Here is a 17723-nt window from a genome sequence, read left to right on the forward strand (position 1 = left end):
CTGGACTGGTCCTCGCTGGTTGCTGCATGAAATTTTCGAGTTTCATTTCGTGCACGCGCAAATGTGAATTAATAGCAGACATGATGCCGCTATCTTTTCCAAGCCGCAATTTATAAACTGTAACACGCTTCGTTACCTCAATGAATTCCTTTGGCACAACACACACAGTTCTGGCTCAGGATGAGCACTTTATTCTTTGACACTGAGATGCAAACGAGCACATCAACATAACACTGTTGTGATCTGCTGATATCAGACAGAGAAGAGAACACGCGTTTTCCCAGACTGCTGTTCCTGCAGTTCTCTCCTCATGAGGCATAGCTATGCTTCATCCTCTCACAATATTGACTGACTTCCTTTGACATGAGGGGGAGGCAGTGCCTTGCCTAATTTGCGGGGCGACTCTGGTCTCATTTTCTTAATCATTTGGTGCCCCCAGTGCCGTCTAATGATAGTCGCAACAAATCCTTTCACTCCAATGGACCTTTTTTTTTCCCCCAGCAATGGCGGATCATGGAGCCTCTCAATAGTTCCCAGAAGTAAGCAGCAGCGCATTAGAGTAGCAGCAGAATGGAGTCAATGGAGCGTCTGTTTCACTTATGAAGGGTAAGACGTTTAAATAAGCAGACTGCTTTATTGTAAAGTGATACATTTAAAAAATCGTATTTCTGTCGCTCTGAATAATGGATTCTAATTGTGCGCCAATAATCTTCTGGGTACTACATGAGTCACGTGACATGGAAGCATTAGGGACTTCCCTTGTCGCGACTCTCATTAGACGGCTCTGGCCACATTGAAGATAGAAAAAAAAAAGTTTGGGAGAATGAGGCCATAATAAGATTAAAGCTGTAATTTAATGAGGTTAAAAAAAAGTCATTATGACATAAAGTCGTCGCTTGACTAGAAAAAAATCATGATATTTTAGAATAAGAACTATCATCTTACCCGCCATCTCTTCCTCCACCAATCCGTGAGGTTCTTCCTTTGGATTAGAGTTTCTTGCACAATATTTTCCAAAGTCCTGATACTTATGACAACATGGAGCTGTGTATGTTGCCCTAATACACAAATGCTCTTGAGATTCAAATCAGGAAAGTGAGCCATAATTTCCAACTCTAAATAAAACAGGAGCAGCTGTAAAGGAATCTTCACATGAGCAGTGTCTCCTTTTCAGATTACGGAAATAAGTGTTTGCTCTGAACCCTTGTTTCTAGTCCTATCTAAAGCCATTATTGGATATCCTGTTTGCCATGGAAAAACATAATAATCCTCTACCTCGTTTCAGGGGGAAGTGAGTATGGGAGGCAGCAGAAATACTGTTGTGAGAGCAATCAGTGTCTGTACGGAGAATGCCAGCAAACAACAGTATAACTATTGCATCTAACTGACTCAGGTGGCTACACGATTGGAGACATTTCAATCCTCTACCTTCGCTAAATTCAGCAGGGAAACACACACCCACACACAATTTGTAAGTGTTAGTGCATCGAGGCCAACCCCCGTCGTTTCGAATAACTTATCTCATTCTCTCTACTTTTTCTCATTTTGTTTCAAGTGAGAAGCAGGAAACCAGGAACAAGCTTCATGGGATGCGTGTCAGAAGTTAATTGTTACAGTGCCACAGTTCAAACCTATCACAGCAGTGCATTACGTGTTTACCGTCGTTTCATTGAAAGACACAAATGTGACTAAGTGTCATGCTCTACATGACGTGAATGTTTGAGGTCGGCATCTCTCTGAAAATGTACTGCGCATCTGTTTAAAGAGCCGAGTGTTGACAGCGTTTTGTAACCAACACGAGATACGGGTACGTAAGTAATTCACACCCACACCTGTGCATTAGACGCAAACCCATAAGTTGGCTTTGTGTTTATAAAACCTGTCATTAAGGAGTGAACATGCTCACTGCTATATGACTCATGACAAACAGAGCTGTCTGCAGTAAACTACAGTATATTACATGGTCTTGTCATAAACACTCTTGTACACAATATGGTCTGAACTTTTAATAATGATTACCTATGTGGCAAAATTGTAATCGGGACTGACTGAAAAAAAGAAATATGTTGTTTTTTTTTAAAGGATATTGGGATGAGGGTAGGTGATTTTGAGTGGGATATTTTTTTTTCTTTGTTGGCTTTGTAAATATTTTTGACTAGGGTATGAATTTAAATAATTTGGTATACTTTGGTGTAAATAGGTGTTTATATCTGCTAATTGTGTACAGTAATTATAACCAGTTGAATAAGGGGTGGGAATTAATGAGCTTTGGCTTCCTCCTGCTCCTTTTCGAACACATGATTTATTTATTCATAAGGCCCAATCCCATTTCTCATTTTTACCCCTACCCCTTCCCCTTGAAACGGAGTTACAACTCTGTGGTATGACATTGTGACTCATTGACTGCAAGTGTAAATGCAATTACGTTTGTCAATCCACATATAGACTAAGGGCGTGGAAACAGTAACCAATGGTGACAATTTCGAACCAGCGAGGTTGCAGCAAACCTTTTTTGTTGTAGTTGTTGTTATTGGACCAGTGTAAACTAGAAGAGGATGTGATGGAGGCTGTGCGATCAGGCCTCAATCGGATCTCATGTGAGATCAAATCAATGCAGTTGTTAATGTATATAGATGGGTCTCACACTGGAGACACATTGATACAGGTTAAAATCATATCTAGATACTACATCTAAATATGAAACGCATTCAAATGCTATTAAAAACATTTTTTTACCTCAAACTACAAGTTAAGTATCTTCAGACTGAAAGCAAAGTAAAATTTTGAGACAGTGCTTCATACTCTGCACAGACACAACAGAAGAAAAAAAACAATGCTAGCTTATGCCAAGTCTGAGTGACTCACATTTGTACAGAAAAAATAGCAAAAGGAGGAAATTCACAACCCACTCAAATACAGTCAGTGTGTATATTGCTTACTAGCGAACAGCTCAAGCTAACATCTGTACGGTCAGTACATTGGCTGTTCGGGGGAGACTGCACAAATCCTCAAGCGGTTAAAATTGGCTGTGCGTAAGGCGAGATGAAATTCTGCTCCGCTCAGCACCTTCAGATGAAGCACTTGGTCCATAAAATTCCCTTTTTAGTCTAAATATATAACAAAGACCAAATTAACTGGCAGCCGATTCAATGACTGTGTTTTCTCAAAAGGCCATATAGTGCAGACGAACTACACTTTTGAATCGTATTCAAATCAACCCTTCGTTGTTGTAATACCTTACAGTGCTTTAATTTAAAAGAGCAATGGACAACAGTGCAGAAAACTATAAGAGGCCAAATAAAGAAGAGAAGTTAAATGACAAATTCAGAAAAAGTACTTCATATAAACCAAAAAGTGAATGATGCTAAATTATGAGAATGAAGATTAGGGGAAAAGAAGAACACGAGAAAGGTCAAGTGAATCACACTGCTAAATGAGCGCTAACCTGTCATTTCGAGTGTCCCCCCCTCAGAGATGCTCCCACACCTAACTAAGAATATCCTTCCGACACATTTCCTTTTAACTGAAAATACCTGACATCTTAGAAACATCTACTAGAATCCAACCTTTTTATTTATGTGTTTTTAATTCTCACTCACCTTCTGATTATTTTATGTGATGAAGTTCATCCACATCATTTGGTAATAAATGTGCTAGAGTTGCTGTGATCATGTCTGACACAACTCTTCTGCACTCAGGTTTTAACATTCTTGGAATTAACAATCATCATTGTTGAGTTAACAGGGGAGAGGTACGTAGTTTAATGGTCCTCAGATTACTTGTGTAACCCCCGATCTCTGACTAGCAGGAGTGAGCCATCTTTGATTGGACTGGTTGGCAAGGACCCCTCTGAAAAGCAAACAAACAAAAAAAAGAAAAACCTGAAAAAAGCAATAATCATGTGAATGTTTATTCAATCTAGAAAATCGACTATGTTTTCTAAATTACTTTTATCAGAAATAGAGTAGAATAGAATTTGTAAATTGCAGTTTTAATGCCTTGAAAATGTTTCACCCTCTTTTACTGTCATAAAATTCTAAGAGAATTTTGACTGTAAAGATATAGATTTCAACTGCCTAAAAAAAATCTAAAAACAGAAGCACAAAAGAGGTTTGTTGTGGTTTGTTGTTTGAATTTTTAATTTTCTGCTCAAAGAAGCGTCATTCCCGGCTGGAGGTATAACCTCCATAAAGTCAGGCAGTGGCCTGAGAGGCAAAATTAACTAAGCATATAATCCAAGGCAACGATTAACTCCTCATTTCCCATCATCCCATGTCAATACACTTTGTCACATCAGCATCGATGTAAACACTGTATCAATTCATCTGTAGCTGGCCTTTTTCGAAAAACCTGAAAACGTGAAATTGATCCGATATAATAGTACATACAGTGTAGTGTAAAGGCAACATTTGCACACTGAAGTGAGATAGAATGCAGGTTACACGTGAGTTCTGCTTCAGTTTCCCCCAAGTTTAAATGCTGAGGCACTCAAATAGCCACATGCTGAAATTTGCATTTCTTACAGTTCTTTCTAATGTTACATTATACAGTAAACTATACTCCTCTTTATAGAAGGATAGGTATAAATATGAGTAGCTGTTTTGATCATATGAAGAGTGATAAAAGGTTTTGAGATGTTTTGTACTGCGAGCGATTGGACACGGGACAGTGGCACACTCATTTGAACTGACATGCAGGGGAATGTCAAGTGGCCATGTTCAAATGCATTAGCTAAGAGGCCTCTTGACCTCGAACAAGTTTCAAACAAGGTTTTACACCAACGAGGGCCGAGTGAAGCATCAGAATTTCAGGGCACAGCTATAATAATGAAAATGTCTGTTTTGATTATTGGATTACATTCGATATGTTGTACACAACAGCAGTCTTTCTCCAGAAAAGTAATTTTCATCCCAATCACTCAGCACCTTTTGTCTTAAAATCCTGGTGTGACTATTATATAAACTTAAACTAAGTTATCTTCAATTAATGTGACAACACTGAAGAGATAAAAACCGACCCAGCTACACAAAACCCCTGAAGCATAATTTTCACACACTCATGCATGTCACGGTGGGTCATGTAGTTCATGTAGTAATGGATGACACCTCTTGAACGCAACTAGAAAAACATTGTTACCAATCACAGAGTCTGAAATCAGTTGTGTAGTTATTGTACTTTCAACTGTCAACCTGGCATCTGTGTGGAACCTGTGCTGGACAGTAATACATGAATTGGCAAGGTTATTTTGTACTTAAATCAGTTACAAGTAGTTCAAGGAATTCAAACTGGAGTAACTAGTTCAGCATTAGCTTGGAATTTGGGGTGTTTCAAAGAAGGGGAAATATCTTTGGGTGATTCCGCAACTGTCTTCTTTACATGTTGTCTGTCATGTTCTGCCCCTTGAGTGACTTTAAGCATGGTCTTTGTGTTTTTCTTCATTCAGACATATCTTCACTGCACCTACCTTATCTGTGCATGGGACCGCATTCGTTTTATCTTTTCATTAGGAAGGATGTGTGCTGTCACAGTGGTTAACGTTAAGCTAGCTCTTCTCGGTCAGTACCTACTCGTCTTGTGTTTTTTTTTAAACCATTGTATTCTGTTCTCTACTAATGCATGAAAATTACTAAATCGAGAATGTCCTCCACCAAAAAACACCAGATGGGTCATTTTTGAAGCAGTGTATCGGTGACGTATATCATCGTTTTAAAGGCCGCAGACCTCTGGCGGTAGTTATGTACACGTCCGCTAGAGGACAGTGGTGGACTTCGCAAGTCCGTCAAGTTTGCGTATTTAAATGGATTTCTTATATCCTGTCAAGTAATCGTGCTGATTCTCTGCCATGTCACCGTAACCATCCCCCTTTACTTTTACGAGCTCATTAACCATGTGTTGGTAAAGCTAATAAAGCCCCACAATGCTCTTTTTGGCATATCTCCTGTCACCGGTTGAGGCGCTAGTTTAGGAAATGGTGATATGGTCGTTTTTTTACCACATACAACATAGTTTGTCGTATGAGGACTTGTTGACGAAATAATTCAAGTGATGTCATTATTAGTGATAAGCAATGAGTAGCTGATTACATTTTCGACAAACATCTTTTGGAGTAGGCATACAGATTAAAACTATTGTGTGACGTTGAACGTCATGGGTATGTCCTGCTCCGGCTTTAAGGAGCTGTGGCCATTTTGAAAACTTGACCAACTCTTCATGAGTTCATTAAAAAAAAGGACAGTCCTAGAGTCTATGAAGCAGCTTCCAATGAGTCTGTGGCTCATGGTTTGTCTTATCTGTTTCCACAAACTGTAACAAAATCAGAGATACAGCAGAAGAAAAAAAAAAATCTCACTTAAATAAGACCCATCCCAAAAAACCTCTTATGACTGCAGATGTTCAGAAGCCCATGCATTTATGAAGTGTTAAATCGACATCTAAAAATGTGACTAAACTGGAACAAATGCATGGAAGCCTGGAAAATGTGCTTATTACGTTTGCATAATTACTTTTTATACCATTTTCTTAAGCTTTCCCTGAATTATTAAACCCAATGTAATATTCTGTTAGGCAGCAGAGATTTATTTTAGTGTTTGTGTCTTAAATTATTGTTTTGGTATCCAAAATACTAATTGCTTTTGCTCACTTTTAATCTGTTTGGGGGGCTGGGGCGGTTCCATTTTTTCTGGGGCATTGCACGCACAAACACACAAAACATAAACCACTTTGACACACAAGTTGCATACACGCATTGGTGCAACACTGTGTTTACCTGATGCGGTTGTTTTAATAATTTCCCTCCAACCAGCCAGTCGTCACTGACGGCTGAAGTAAATTAATTTATCGCCCCCTCATTCAAATACAAGGACATAGAGGTATTCACGAGGCCACGTGAATATACATAATGAACTGAGCTAAGCTCACGCTTCCTCTCCTCTTTTCTCTTTCTCGAACATAGATGCACATTAGGGATATTGCAATTGTGCCAGCAGGCACGTGCTGAAATTCTGCGTTTTTTTTACAGTAAGCACGTGGTCATGTTGTACCTCTGTGTGTTACATTGGCTAATTATTAGCGAACCACCCAGAGAACAGGGACACAGTTTGTCAGCGCTACTCCGGTCAAAGATTAAGCATCATCTTCACATCTGTACAAGGCTGTAAGCATATGTATAGCAAACCAGCAGAGGCGGGCAAAGTCTCAGCATCAAGTGTTGTACTGGCATTTTTGGAAATGCCAAAGAGCATGTAGGTTTGTATGTCGTTGCCTGCAAAATTAATATATTGTAACTTTTTCGAATAAATTAATTATCATAACACGTGTGAGTAAAGTGTTCAAATTTCTAGCAGCCTCACAACTTACCATGTTGTCTACATGGTACAGGGTTTTCTTAGTAAATCTACTTTTTTTCACAGCAGTTCTTCTGTACTCATTGCTGCATTATAGGCAATTTTTTGGCCCGCCAACTATTAATTACCTCCGGAAAGGAGGTTATGTTTTTTAACCCTGACTGTTTGCTTGTTTGTTTGTTTGTCAGCAGGATTACGCAAAAACTATCGAAACAAAGTTGTCAGCAAACTTGGCAGAAGGATGCGACATGGGCCGAGAAAGATCCCATTAGGGTTTTGGCACAGATCCGCACAAAGGGGCGGATCCAGGATTTATAACATTGCGAGATAGGGTGGTAAAAATAAATGAATATACATGTATATATTTTACCCACACATGTACCTCTGTGTGAGTCTAAACTTACATGAGTCTGTGCAATTTTTTGTGGATCCAAATAAAAAGATCATTGTTGGGCCTTGCCGCTGTAGTTAATGAAGAGATAGCAACAAAACAGTGTTGCACTCAACATTACTCCAGGGCCCTAGTAACTAGGGCCCTGGAGTAATGTTGAGTATGGTATATATATATATATATATATATATATATATATATATATATATATATATATATATATATATATATATATATATACACTGAGCAGACACTATCATGAATCATTGTGTAAGATTTCATCCTTCCAAACTGATGGAAATATCATCATCTAATGACTCACATGTTGGATATGTAATCGAAAAGACTAACATATTATTAAAATGAAGGATTAGATGGGTATTTTACTATATTGCATTGCATTTAAAGTGTGTGTGTGTGTGTGTGTGTGTGAGAGAGAGAGAGAGAGTGCTGGTGTTGACCTGCCAACCGAAGGAGACATAGTGCTCCTGTAATTAAGAGCTGAGCACTAATTTAAATCACATACCTATTCAGCAGACCCATAAATCACGGTGTGTATTATACCGGTGGCCAGTTCACACTATGGCTGATTGAAAAATGTATTGTACATCTTAAGGATTGATCACCAGATAGTTCATCAGCTGTTTTCTTATTAACAGCCTGAGCATTGTACACAAGTCGTAGTGAGATATCGATTATCATCACGCGCGCACATATATCACACTGTAATCAAGGGCGTCGACGGTTTACTGTTCCAGCCGTGGGGGTCAAGGTTAAATGCCTGTCTCTCCGATATGCTTAGGAATCAAACCCTCAATGATTCACTCACAAAGCTACTACTATTGTCTCACTTCGACTGAATCGGGACTGTACTTTCGAGAATGTGAAGGACGAGACTCTGATACAAGCACAACACAACAATGTACAGTAATACTGTGTCGATGCTCCATAGCTCTGTGTTGACATTCCTGCAGAAATTATTTGTCAGCTGCACTTTCATCTCCTGTTTCACCACATCCCATAGGTTGCTCTTCCCGATTCATAGCCGGTGACTGGGGAGTTCACCGAATGTCACTGAACTAACTGTCACGTTCATGAAACCAGTTTGAGAATTTTGCTTTTTATGACATACAGCATCATGCTGCTGGAAGCAGCCATTAGAAGATTGTAAACTCAGAACATGACGGGATGAGCATGGTCAGCAACAGAAGTCTCACTCCCATTACACCACCAAGAAACCTGAACTGTTGACACAAGGCTGGTCAGGACCGCGGATTCATCCTTTCAATACATTCAGACCCTAGCCTGCGACACTGACTAATTCTGGTAGCTCATTTAATTTGCTCTGCCAGAATTCCGTCCGGATCCCTCCATTGGGGAAGTGATTTCTCTCCAGCAGAAAACATGCAGGTCCAATCACAACCAATTATCTGATAATGGACGGGTTTTGGCAACGCCTCTTTGAAATTGAAAATGAACCAAGAGGTTCCAGACTAATATGTAGTTGAGAATTAGTCTGACTAGGCCAGGATATCCTGACCCTACTATCTGTGGACAGAAATCCAGATTCATCAGGACCAGGCTTAATTTCTTCCTTCTGTGTCAACTGCGGCCTCACATTCCTGTTCTTGGCTGACAGGAGTGGAATCTGACATGGTCTTCTTCATTGCGCTCAGCTCCAACCAGTGTGGGCAATCTCCCCGGATCAGCCATACATGCTGCATTCATGGATGTTTTTTTTCACACCACTTGAGACTGGTGTGTGAAAACCCGAGGAGAACAGCGGTTTCAGAAACACTCAAATCCCACTGTCTGACACCAGCAGTCATGCAACACATCTCATTTTTTTCCACCGCTGTGATGTTTGATGTGAACATGAACTGGAGCTCCTGACCTGCGTCTACAGGGTTTTGTGCACTGCAAACTTTTCCTAATACGATGCTGTAGACTGTAGATCTACTAAGGTGTGTGACATACAGCACATCACATGGGTGGAATAAAGAGTTCAGCCTTGACTTTGCAGCAAAGTTCTCACAGTCAATCTTTGACATCTCAGGAATTCTTAGCCAAGGCGCCAACTGTTTTTGACCACGTTGTGTTTGCCTGTACCAGCAACCTCTCTCAGCTTTCCCCCGTAGCCTCATGTGCAGTGAAGGCTGACACTCTGAGAACAATATGGCCATGTTTTATTTCCACTGACCTTTCACAACTTCTCTCGCAACAGCTGTTGTTTGGTTGAACTGTGCATTGTCGCAGTACACACACACATTGTGTTGGCACATTTTTTCTGGCACGCAGACACACTCATCTTTGCTACACCAGCCTGCAATGCTGCTTTGGTGGAAACACCAACAATAGTCACTGATCGGCTCACAATAATTCATATAATATTATTATGAAAAGTAAATATTATTATGTGAATAAATCATATTAAAATCCAAGATATCACATTCTGAGTGTTTAGCTACTATGTTGCACTTCATACACAAGAAAGTCATGGTTTCTCCAGAAGGTTCACCGTGATGTGCGGATTGATATCGAAATATTGATACCTCCAAATCCGACTTTACCTGTTGTACGACGGATTCTCATATTAAAAAATGTAAAAACTTTAAACTCAGTAACTTTGTGTAAATGTGTATTTTATCATTGACAGGGGAAATAGTACAGAGTAACTAGCTGTCACCAGGATAATCTAAATAATTCCCGGTTGATAGGAACTACGTATCCTTCCGCCTACATTTATCACTTATCAGTGATAAACTTGGCCACAGCTATTATTCCCTAGACTAGAGAGATTCTGTTTAGACTTCAGTCTGGAAACACAAATATTTTTCCATACTCTCTTTTCCTTTTTCCATACTTATCCAGACCTGGAAATTACTGAAATCAAATCCCATTCCTTTCCATACTTCTCCATACTTCTCCAACCCTCGTAACATCACTAACACATAACATGACCTTGAAGGATCATTGGAAGAGTCAGGGGAACTGACGGAACATGTGTGCAAGCGTCACCATAGTCCGGGAAACACCCCATGTGTTGTTCCATCGATCCTGCAGGTCACTGGATTGTGTTTTCTTCATCTACTCAAGCGCTCTCCCTTTTCATTTCCGTTCCTTCATTAGTTCAAGATTTCATAGCTGAAAAAATGAATCGCCACACTTATACTGTAGTGAGAATATATATTTACATTTTATCCATTTAACTACGTTACCAAAGTTGAGACATGTGTTGAAAGTTTCAGCATGTAATGGGGCACATGGACAGGGGGCTTATTTAAGTAAGTTTCAGATAGACATCTGACAATGCATTCGCTGTGGGACCCAATTGTGCTGGTTTTTAGTAAAACTTGGAACATTACGATGAAGAAATGTGTAATTTTGGCAAACGAGATTGAGTTTTGGGAATGGTTCCAAGTGTTTGGCAAAAACTAAAACTTCTGTTGAAAACCTACTGTGTGAAAGACATTATGATGGATTATTACAACTGGGAGAATCTTTTGTATGGATCTAAATCATACATATGCACCAAGACATGCTCAAACTTACCTAAAAAAAATATGTTTTCTCTTTCGCACATATCTTCAAGCTGGCAAAGGGTTGAGGAGTTAAAAGACTAATGGTGAGCTCTCAGGTTATGTTCCCCCTGACAAAGATCTTTCCTCAGAGCTGGATATATAATTAACTTTTTCTGTTTCTCCACTGTCATTTTATGTTTTAAAAATAGATACTTCGAAAAACATGATTAAATAATGGTGTCGATGAAGTTAGTGCCTTTAATGATCTCTTAGTCAAACTGCTGTTCCCTAATTTCAAGATTTTTCTACTGCTGTTGCAACATATGGCATATGACAATTTCATCTCTCTCAGACACATTTGAATATTGCATTTCATTTTAAAACAGCCCCCAGAGTTAGTGACAAGAATGCAAAATGAAGAATAAAGCAAGAGAAGGGAAGGGAAGAAATTATATCATAGTCGGTGCAGTTTACGGTGAAGTGAAGGCAAGCAGCAATAACATTAATATTCAAGAAAAGAAATGCAATTCAAATAATGACCCTGTCTCTAATATAAGCAGCAGCACACAAAAAAAAATGGTGTTTGATAAAGACATTCCGGTCTGCAGGGTTGATGAGGTAGTAATGCCACATCAAACCTCTGGGTTCTGTTCCTCACATACGGAAACCTCATTCAGAATCCAAGTGACATTTATAACCACCCAACTAGGGACGCACCGAAATGAAAATTGTTTTAGATTTATTTTGCCAATTGCTTTCGCCATTGCATGAATTAAATAGTCTAAATGTGCTTTTATTTTTTTTTATTTTTTACATTCCAGCAAACATTATACCAGCAAAGCACAATATAAATTAAAATAAATGGATTAGGACAAACTAAAATAAAAGCGAGACACAGCCTTGCAACAGCTTATGACAATGGTGTATAGTGTTCAAGGTTGTCGATAGTGTCGCACTTGAGGAGAATTGATTCGCAAGCCAGGGTTCGCGTCCAACAGACACAAAAAGACAACTGCATCGACTCCGAGAACTACAGATTGAAAACATAGAGCTAGTGCAGGGAATGGAAGTAAATAAAAAATGTGCGTGTGTATATGTGTGCGTCCTAATATGCTATGCTACTCTATGGATGATGCCCCACTTTAGAGAGAATGTACTATAAGCTTAAAATCCTGGATCACAAGCATAACAATGCACATTAAAAAAAAAAAGAATACTGCAAAGGTCAGAGCTGTTGCTCCCTATGTGAAGCGTGAGAAACCAAAGTCCGAAATAGAAATCAGACTGGTGCAGGAAAAAAAATATGTAAAGTATTTTTTTTTTTTAAAAAAAAGGGGAGACAACAACAGCAGCAGCAGCAGGAGCCGGAAGAAAGATGGACAAAAGGAAATTCAGGAAGAGGGGGAAAAAGGAGTTAAAAGGCTGAGCATGATGATTCATTTATGTGCTTAAACCTATTTTACACTGCCACCCCTGTTCGTTCTCTCACAACAATAGGCGGTAATTTCCCATGTGTTGATAAATTACATGGCTTTCTCCACGAGCGGCAACACGTTGGTGTGCTATTATGAGGAAAAGAAAATGCTATACTTTGAAAAAGAGGGAATGAGGGGAAAGGGTTGGGAAATGGAGGGATGGCAAAAATAAAAAAAAAATACAGGTTGGAGGGAAGAATATGAGGTGGATTATTTTATTTTCCAGACGGACAAAATGCTACTTGTAGATACAGAAGAAATAATAATAATAATAATGAAAAAAAAAAAAAAAGTCAGGAAGGCGAGAGAGAAAGGTGGATGCTGACAAAACGCAGGGAAAAGAGGAAAAGATATGTTGTGTGGGCGTGCTAATGACTAACCACTCACAACCAGAAACATCAAAGCATGCGAGACAATAGGAGACAACAGGGACTATTTTAACGCCCCCCCCCCCCCCAAACCAACAGTTCCCTCACACACACACGTATTAGACTATAATTAAATACACCCTGAGGCAGGATCAGAAAGCAAGGTGTTCCCGCCTGGGCATACTGAGTGGATGTCCGCCGCTCACGGTGCGCGCTGGCTGCGTGTCCCCTACGTCGTGGGATCACGTCCGAAGGTTTAGCTCCGCTGCATGTCGTCGTCCACCTCCCGCCCTAACTCTCTCCCACGCTGTTCCTGCCACTCCGCTGCGCACCGAAGACAAAAAGGATGACGACAAAAACAACACGCAAGATGCTGAGGGATAAAAAAGATTTTTTTTAAAAAAAGAAAAAGCATTCATGGGAATGTAAAAAAAAAAAAAAAAAAAAAAAAAAAGGATATATGTCAGTATTTACTGGAAGTCAGAAAAGTGTGACGGCCAAAGGCATAAAAGATAGGAGCCTCTTGTGTGAGCATGTTTCCAAAGCACTGTGTCACTTGGTTTCAAGGACTGTGCAATGGTTCATTATCCCCAAGAGGACGTGGACGGTGGGATTTAGTCGCTTTCAGTAATATGTTTCAAATTTTATTAAGTCACTGCACACTGTACTTTTGTTCGTTTGCCACTCTGTGCTGGCATCAGGCTCGTCCCTCCCAATTAGCTGGTGAAGCACAAAGCTAGCAGGACATTTTGGTACCCGGTTAGCAGACAAAGCTAGTCAATGCTAGCCAATTGGCGCAATCAGTTTTAATGACTGCTAACATACATAGTGGCATATGTTACGCAAAAATTCCTCTCTTGCCTCTTCCTGTAAAATCATTCTCGGGGCCATATCTATGTGTCCTGTGAAATCTGGATACAAACTGCGCTCTGTGACGCCGCCGCCCGAAGGCCGCTCACGATTACCTAAATTTGCCGCTGCCGGAATGTTATTAGCGTTGCATGGTTTTTAATCACCCGAATCTGTTCAGTGTGTCCTTGGCCCAACAAAATTGTTGCAAATGCAATTTGTAAGAAGCTTTGTTTGACATCCATGTAACAGCTTGCGGTCTCCTTCTTCACTCTCTTTAAAGGACACTTTGTTGTGGCACATTACCGCCACCTACAGGCCAAATCCTTGCTCCAGAGTGCTAGGATGGCCAAAAACGCCTTTAAAGGGGCAGTGAGTGATTTTGGAGAGAGCTTGTCCGTCTCTTTGTTGTTGTTGTTGTTGTGGTTTTACCGCTCTAGCACGTCTCTTAAAAGGCCCATATTATGCCCCCTTTTACACAAGTTACACTGGTTTTCAGGTGTGTGCACTACATGTCTTTGCCATTCCATGTCAAAACACCTAAAGGATCAAGCCACACAGCTCCGTCCTCTTTCTGTATTAACAGCCCTGTGAGACTACGGTCGATTCCAGCGCTTTCCTGCTCACTCCTCGCCCCCCTCCCTTCGTGTTCCGCAAAGCTCCGCCTCGCTCCTCCCCGCGTCTGCTGCGCAACTATGGCGTTGCGCTGCCATGACAACAGTCGCACGTGACAAGGCACATACACGCCGAAAACCCGGAAAAAACGTATGCATAGCTGTGTCTTCAGTGAAGGCATCTGCTATCTTGAACATGAAATGACTCATTACACTAGTTAAAGCCTTTTGTCTCAAACGTACATATTATAGTGTGAAATTGAAAGCCCTTCAATGCGTTATTTTCTCGATAGATGCACTATCTGAACCAGCACTGAATGCAGACAGAATATACTGCCACAATGACGAGAGAGACATTTTAATGCGTCAGATGGCCGGACTACAAATAACGAGAAAAAAAAAAAAAATCACAGCCTCCCCCAAATGAGGCTGTGGTGAGTGCTTCAGTGAAGGTCTAAATCTGTCATTTACAGCAACACTGCCAGCTTTACTTTCTCAGCAGCTCTTCACCGTGTGCCAGTGCTTTGTTTTGTTTTTTCCCCTCACGGTCCCCGAGGTTTAGGAGTTATTATTATGCGATAAACTGGGACAAAATCCAAAACTGAGCTTCAAATAGGTCCTACAGAGCTGATGAAATGCATATGGTCTTTCCGTGCAGACTCCATAGGATCACAGGTGGGGCTCTGTCGGCTGAAAAACATAGTTCACCCCGAACAGATTTATTTTGGTCTTCATCCCCGTTATGGTGGGTAATTTCATCAAACCCCTAATTGACTTCTGAAATCCCTTTGTTTCTTATTACTAGTGCACGTGGGAGTCCTCCTCTCATTTGTTACGCGACTTTTTTTCTGTGTCTACGTCTTATGCCCTTGACATCACACTTTCTTAAGGCACATCATGTTGCTGAAGAAGTAGTGTGTGGTAATGGTTATGACTGGCACAATGTCTCCTCAGCAAGTTGTCTCACAAATGCAATATTACTGTAAAATACATACATGGAAAAAGCAGCAAATGTTAACTGATGACATACAGCAACTCTAAAAGTCGTGATAAACGTGTCCCATTCAGCTATTCCTGCTTATTATTCCTGCAGCAACAAGTGTGTGCTTGTAAAGATAAGAATGTGAATTGCACAGTTGTTTACAGAGTAACTGGTGATTGTGGACACACCTGCAGAGGAAATTGCGCACAGATCACCACAAGAACCATGCTGTGAGGTTTATGCTATTTTTTCTTATAATTAATATCAATGAGGAGCTGCTGATAGATTAACACCAGATGATATAACAGCTACCGAGAGTTTTATTCTAACTACTGTACATCTTTTTTCTTGAAGATTAAATAGCTTGATTGGTGAACTTCACACTGACACACATATAATATAGTCAATGTGAACTTTGCATACTGCGCTGTGATCAAATCCTTATCCCCCTGAGACCTAATAACTCGCATTGGCGTTAGGCTGAATTTATCCAAAGTCTGGCAATCCAGATAATTAATTTGCCTCAGTATCTCTTTGCATTGCGAAGAAGTGCTTGGGAATTAATGCTCATTAGAAGAAGAAAAAAAAGGGATTTCCGTTTCAGTAGGACACATTTTTGTTCTCTGTGATGTGCCTTGGGCTGCTGCAGATCCAAAAGTATTATCAAATCCTGGATTCCCATCTGACAGAATGCTGTTATCGTCACAACACTCCAAACCAAGAGGAAATGATGGTACTCCCACTGCATGTAGATGGATTTGGTCAATCTCCAATCTCTTTTTCTTTTGGCAAGGAACAACAACTTTCTGATAAGAGGACGACTCGCTACATCCTGAGCCACACAGGTTCCTTGTGTGACTGTGCAGACTTGTGTATCCTCACTTTGCAGCATTTAAAGCCAGGTTTGTGAGTTTGGATCATTTCAGAAAGTCAGTAAAATATAACTCATATCAGCCTTCGATGTCAGTTACATCCAACTGGTGGTAAGATTTCAGCAAGTGTCAGGTTCCCGACGAGATTACAGATAGCTGCGGTTTTTCTGTTGCTGAGAATTTGATGGATTCCTGTTGTGTCAAAGGGGGCGAGGTCATTATCGTCCTCTTGTCTTCACATCAATGACGTCACTTCTTTAATTTGTGGCCTATTGAGTGGCGGATCAATGTTTTGAAATCAATAGCTTGCTTTAAAAAAGGTTCAGTGCCAAACATGATCTATATGACCTTTCATGCGTTAATCCGTCACTTCCTCTCCATCTCATTCCTGCTCAGTTTTCGTCTAAACAGTGCAAAGTAGTAAAACTCGTAAAAGTGCCCTCTGAGAGTTTGTCTCTGGCGGCCTAATAGTGATGTTTAATGCATAAGATAAATTCAACATTTCCCCTGTGAGTTACAAACAGAAATATAGTGTCTCTTCACTCTGTGTGTTGCAGGAGTATGAGCATACGCACTTGAGCCGGAGGAAAATGAAATCATGTTTTAGGGACGAGCTACATCTAACTGTGTTTGTGTGTGCTTGTGTGGGCGGTGAAATATTAGTGCACTGAAAAAAACACGGGACATGTTTTGCAGTGTCCCCCCCTTATGTGTTATCATGCCCCCTAAGGGGAACAACTTTGGATGGCACCAGAGGATCTTTGTATTTGTATTGAAACATACAGTGAATGTACAAGCTGAAACATTCTGTCTTGAAGTCTTCATTTTTTCCACTTATCACATTGCCTTTCATTCTGTGTGGGAAACGCACTGCACTATGCACACAAATTTTTTTGTCTCCACTCTCTCACACAGAACGAAAAAAAAGCCAAAATATTCCATATATGGGCACTGCCATCTTTCCCTGGTGATGTCACCTAGAGCCATGGTCTGCATTGCAGTGGAGCTGTCGTATCCTGCCTACTACAGTACTGTATACACCTGCCCGACTGGAGAACTGTGAGCTCGTCTCATCTGGAAATCATGACGCCTCACCCTGATTTTAGAGAATCAAACACCTAATCAAAACCAAACGTCTGAGTCTTCAGACACAAAATTCAGGTCCTTGGCTTGTCTTGGAACCTGTTGTTCTTAACTTGCTGGTTTGAGCTATGGACTTGCTGGTCTTGGCTTGGGTATAACTTGATAACTCTTGTGACATGACTTGGGACTTGGATTCAGAATTATTGTTCTCGACTTGGGTTGGTC

This window comes from Scophthalmus maximus, chromosome 9 (assembly GCF_022379125.1).
Source record: "Scophthalmus maximus strain ysfricsl-2021 chromosome 9, ASM2237912v1, whole genome shotgun sequence".
NCBI classification, from domain to species: Eukaryota; Metazoa; Chordata; class Actinopteri; order Pleuronectiformes; family Scophthalmidae; genus Scophthalmus; species Scophthalmus maximus.